The following is a 6,000-nucleotide window of genomic DNA, read 5'->3' as shown; positions in this document are numbered from 1 at the left end:
AAGCAGTGAAATCATTATTGTAGCCAGAAAAGGACGAATAACTGCTGATTTCGTTTGAGTGATATTTATAAGCCCAATTTTCTCACACAGATTTCTACGGCCATACCACGTTGAAAATACCGGTTCTCGTCCGATCACCGCAGTCAAGCAACGTCGGGCGTGGTTAGTACTTAGATGGGTGACCGCTTGGGAACACCACGTGTTGTAGACTTTTTTTCATCTTTTGTCTTTTATTTTTTGCCCCACTGGACACCTATTCTTACCACCTGCACTCTTTCCTAAGTTCACCACATACCTGTGAACACTTTTGTAATATCGAAATATTTTTTGTTTGTTTCTTTTGTGCCTTCACGGTAGGCTACCTCGATCCTACCCACCCATGGAAACAAACCCCTTAAAAACCAACAAAGGAAAGATGACCACTCTGCCCAAATTAAATAAATAAACTAAGTAGGCTACAACCTAATAATTAGAAGTAACTCAGTAAGTTAAATAAGGGGTAGGTATGGAAAACATTCGTGTAGGGGTTACAACCACTCGAGCTAATTCGGAAACGTATGGGTGGCCCTAATAAGGGCCGGATGGGTAGAACAAATGGGTGGTCCTGGGTTGAGTTTAACCGCCGAAGCCGTACAGGGTGCGACCTTGACGTTTCAGAGCATAGACGACATCCATAGCAGTGACGGTCTTCCTCTTGGCGTGCTCAGTGTAGGTGACGGCATCACGGATGACATTTTCAAGGAACACCTTGAGGACACCTCTGGTTTCTTCGTAGATCAGACCAGAGATACGTTTGACACCACCTCTGCGAGCAAGACGACGGACTGGCTGGCTTGGTGATACCTTGGATGTTATCACGCAACACCTTCCTGTGACGCTTGGCGCCTCCTTTGCCGAGTCCCTTACCACCTTTGCCTCGGCCAGACATATTGAATTTTTCTTCTTTGTTGATGAAGGAGTGTTCGAAAAACGCCGTCTGCAGAGAAACTCGCTCCTTATATACGGTCCTGGGCTCGAGTTCGTTCAATATGGCGGACACCGCCCAACCAAAAGCGGTCGGCGAATGAGCCAGCCAATGAAAAAGCAGCTTGCCGTGTCGACTGGAATGTTGCTGGCTTGTCGGCTAACGGTGTCGTTTTCAAAGTCATTTTTTCACCTATTCTGCTATGCGACCCTTGGATAAAAAATAAAGAGTTTCATTGCCCACACGTGTAGGCATAGAAAAGATCCACGTTTGTCATGTTAAAATATGATATTAGACGTTATTTTCACCGTTTTGTGCGAATAAAACTGAAATATTTCCCTACACCTAATTATGCGAGTACGAGCGAGCTCATTATGCGAGTACGAGAGAATCTCGAACGCTGATTGGTCGAGTACGAACGAAATAATATTCTCGTACTCCGCTCCGTACTCGCAGTGGTTTGTTTACATCGTGAAACGAATAGGTTAGTTAGGCTTCTAATAATTAAATAATCTATGGCGTGTAGTCGTTAAGAATAATTTCTGCTCTCCGATTAAGATCTAGATATCTAGCTCTAACCCTAAAGGGTTTTTCTTTTTTTTTTTTTATATATATATTTTAAAAAGCAATGGATAGGGTGGTGGGTGGGTGAAAGAAAAATATAAAATTTATTCTCTCCTTTCTTCACATTTGAGATAAATAAAACAATATCAACAGCATGCATACACGAATTCAAATAGCAATGTGATGTGTGAGTTGAATTAAAGAGATAAATGAATAGAACCTATTTCCCGCATCCCCCAGAATAATACTAATAGATGTAGTAGTAGTAGTAGTAGTAGAGTGGCAGACATGGGCAGGGGGTGTAGTGGGTGGGTGGGTGGAAACTCGTGAGGTGGGGGACCTTCACTGCTAATCTGAACGTTGTCAGGTGGTCCTAAAAAGGACCTTGGTTGAGGACAGGGGGTGGTGGTTTGGGCTTAAAAGAAACCTCTTAAGCACGCTCACCACGGATACGTCTGGCTAGCTGGATGTCCTTGGGCATGATGGTGACACGCTTGGCGTGGATGGCGCACAGGTTGGTGTCTTCAAACAGACCGACGAGGTAAGCCTCGCTAGCCTCCTGCAGGGCCATGACAGCGGAGCTCTGGAAGCGAAGGTCAGTCTTGAAGTCCTGGGCGATTTCTCTGACCAGGCGCTGGAATGGCAGCTTGCGAATGAGCAGCTCAGTGCTCTTCTGGTAACGACGGATTTCTCTCAGGGCGACGGTTCCAGGCCTGTAACGATGGGGCTTCTTAACACCGCCGGTGGCTGGTGCTGACTTTCTGGCGGCTTTGGTGGCCAGCTGTTTACGTGGGGCTTTGCCTCCAGTAGATTTTCGGGCGGTTTGTTTGGTACGAGCCATCTTTTTTTTTTTGAATGATCTTAACTGACTGTTAAGGAAATGCGGCAGCTCAGCGCTGCTGGCCCTTTTATAACCGTCCGCCAAACCCTTAGCGCAACGAAGCTCTCCCATTGGACGAGTACGAGTTTAACGACGCTGATTGGCCAGTAGCAGCCACACAACGTTGAGACAGCGTCGACATAGCAGATTATTTTTAGACACGGTATCCAGCCGAGCGATCTATTAATAGCAGACAGGGCCGATAACACAAAATATTCTTCGTTCAAATGAAATCCTTGGTTGTGCCGCTTGTCAATGGAATCCGGTGTGTTTGCTTCTGTCGTCTTCAATGAATTATGAATGTGTGTGTGAGTGATTAGAAAAGAACCCAACATAGACTGCCTGAAACAATTTAGATCTAGACCTAGTCTATAGACCTAGGTAGATATTCTGACCCGATTCGACCGCCCGATCGGCGGTATTTACACAGTGTGTAAATAAATGAGGGGGAAGGATTAATAAAAACATATTTGGTTTTAAAAAGAAGAAGATATAAAATAAAAAGGGTAGACTAGCGGTAGGTTAAAGAATAGAATTTTAAAATAACGACCACCCTTATTTGTTGTAGACAGGGGTTAAACGGAGCACATTTAAAGAAAAATAGATTCTATTTTCATTTGTATCTATGAACGAATACCCCTAAAATATGTCCAGTTACTACTATTAATATGACCGCCCCCTCCCTGTTCTGCTCGTGTAAACCAGTGTAAGTATTATACATCTATAATAATGATCTCATACTGCTAGTGATTGACATGTTGATACGTTATTAATAAAGTTTGAAACAAGTAGGGTAGGGTAGGGTAGGGTAGGAAAACTCGATTTTTGTTCATTGACACACAACGAAAGCTAATTGGGTAAACTTTGGTTGTCCTGAAAAGGACAGTAGTAGGCTAGGTGGACAGTGGGCAGCAGGGTGACACTGTTTAGCTCTTGCCACCGGGTGTCTTCTGTGACTTCTTGGGCAGAAGCACGGCCTGGATGTTGGGGAGGACACCACCCTGGGCGATGGTGACACCCGACAAAAGTTTGTTCAACTCTTCGTCGTTACGGATGGCCAGCTGGAGGTGACGAGGAATGATTCTTGTCTTCTTGTTGTCTCTGGCAGCGTTGCCGGCCAACTCGAGCACTTCAGCGGCCAAATACTCGAGGACGGCGGCTAGGTAGACTGGGGCACCAGCACCGACACGCTCAGCATAGTTTCCTTTCCTCAACAGACGATGAATACGTCCGACTGGGAATTGAAGGCCTGCCCTGGAGGAGCGAGACTTGGACTTTCCCTTGACTTTACCGCCTTTACCACGTCCGGACATTGTGAGTTGGTTAGGAGCGAGAAGAAATACAGCGACTAACAGCGATACGGCTGCAGGCGATGAATGAAGACTTAACGGCGAGATCGGCCCTTTTATACGAAACGGCGAGGAAATCCGTTCGTCACCAAGCGAGCGTTCTGATTGGCTGCGCAGCGGCTTGGCGTTCGTACTCGTACTCGTACTCTCCAAATTTCCTCGCCGTTTCATATAAAAGGGCGGCCGGCGGTCGGTTCGCCTCATTTCTGTTCAAGCCATTGAAAAGAAAACAACATGCCACCTAAAGTTTCTTCCAAGGGAGCCAAGAAGGCCGGTAAGGCTAAAGCCGTACGCACCGGTGACAAGAAAAAGAAGAGGAGGAGAAAGGAAAGCTACAGCATCTACATTTACAAAGTCTTGAAGCAGGTGCACCCTGACACTGGCATTTCCTCCAAGGCCATGTCCATCATGAACTCCTTCGTCAACGACATCTTTGAGCGCATTTCAGCTGAAGCCAGCCGTCTTGCCCACTACAACAAGCGCAGCACCATCACCTCCAGGGAGATCCAGACCGCTGTCCGTCTCCTCCTGCCCGGTGAGCTGGCCAAACACGCCGTCAGTGAAGGCACCAAGGCTGTCACCAAGTACACCACCAGCAAATAAACACAACAGCAAACAACCACCTGGCTTGCTTGTTGTGGCTCTACTACTCGGCCCTTTTCAGGGCCTCCACCCATTCCCAATTAGCTCGGTTTGGTTTACATTGAACGAGTTTTCCCTCCCTCCCTCATCCACCCACCCACTCTGTGTAGCTGCCATGTTACAGTTTTTTTTTTTTGTTTAGTCATTCTTTTCTTTAATAAGTAGAGATAGATATACATACATACATAGGCCTACATAGTAATATGCCTATCCCAACAACTGCACACACTATTCTCTTAACACATTTCATGCTAATTCTATCCTTTAAACTAGACATAAAAAGGCCACATACTTATTACTGGGTGGCTCCTTTTTTTTAAAAACACTATTTCATTCTGCATCTCACACAGGGCATCAGCACACCTCTATGCATATCATTTATTGTGTGTTGTTTGGCATAGATCCAAGGGATGAATGGGATTTAATAGTTTTAATTCAGATTATAAGGCTGGCTGTTGTAATAGGAATTATTAGCCAACACTTTGATTCTTATCACCAGTGCTAACTGCCATTTTCATTACAATACATCCATTCTGGTGGGTTGGTTTTTTTCTGTCTTCATTATATATGTTGAACATAACTGTGTGAGTGTGGCTTTTGGTGTTTTTATTATTTTTGTTTTTCTTTCATTAAAGCTACCATGTCAGATTGCTAAGGCATGCATCTGCCACCATTTGTTCACTGATATACTTTTTTCCTACTACCATCATATCATATGATTCTTTTGGTTTTGTCTTTTGCTAGGCCTGGCTTGAAAATGAGTTGGTTACACTTCTGCACAACATACATTCTCTTTAACAAGACAAAACAACAATTAAATACTCTGAACTTTTTTTTTTTATTATCATATATATACTTTTTTTTTTTTCAAAATACAGAAAATAAAAAATAACATGAGCTCAAGTACACAGCTTTCAAGAAGTTCATGGTTTTCTTTGCCAGCCTGCACAATGATTTCAGCACAGATTAAATTTAAACAATCAAAAGGAGGTTGATCTCTTACCGGCTGACGAGAAAGTTTGCGCAGAAGCATCATTTCTTAAGCCCCTGGTCAGTTGGAGTTGTAAAATGATGAGGTTTTCTTAACATTTGCCCTGGGGCATACATTTATGGTCCTGGTACTAGTTCTATACTGACAAGGATTCTTTCAAAGCAACTTGAGCCCAAAGGGAAGTATTTATATGCCTGCAACATAGCTGTGATTAATAAAGAATGAATTTCAATGCAAAAAATAATAATTTGAATCCCTGCAAGCTCCTTTCACATAAACCAGAGAGAAAAAAATGTATGCCAGTCTATAACATATACAATATAAATAAATTAGATTGAATATAAAGATTTTTTTTATTCCTCTCATTAGTTCAACCCTTCTCTTTTTATATAAACACCCAAGGCAGACGCTTGAGTAAATTAATATCCTTCCATATATTATAGAAGCATAAATAAATATGTGTAAAAAGTATTTCATATATGTATATATTTTTTTAAATATATATATATATATATATATATATATATTTTTATATATATATTTATTTATAATGTAAAAATATTGAATATATATACATAGACGAATATTGTATATATGTCTATATATACGT

At 42.6% G+C, this 6,000-nt stretch overlaps 1 non-coding gene across 1 annotated transcript; it reads left to right on the top strand.

The window, feature by feature from the left end:
• The first annotated feature begins 92 nt into the window (after window positions 1–92).
• Window positions 93–211, top strand: LOC131933629 (5S ribosomal RNA). The gene has a single exon (XR_009385100.1). It is a non-coding gene; the product is annotated as a 5S ribosomal RNA (ribosomal RNA).
• The last annotated feature ends 5,789 nt before the right edge of the window (window positions 212–6,000 follow it).

This window comes from Physella acuta, unplaced genomic scaffold (assembly GCF_028476545.2).
Source record: "Physella acuta isolate Inbredline_101_S28 unplaced genomic scaffold, ASM2847654v3 ptg002586l, whole genome shotgun sequence".
NCBI lineage: Eukaryota > Metazoa > Mollusca > Gastropoda > Physidae > Physella > Physella acuta.
Note: the sequence above shows the minus strand (reverse complement) of the source record. Positions and strands in the feature narration are given on the sequence as shown.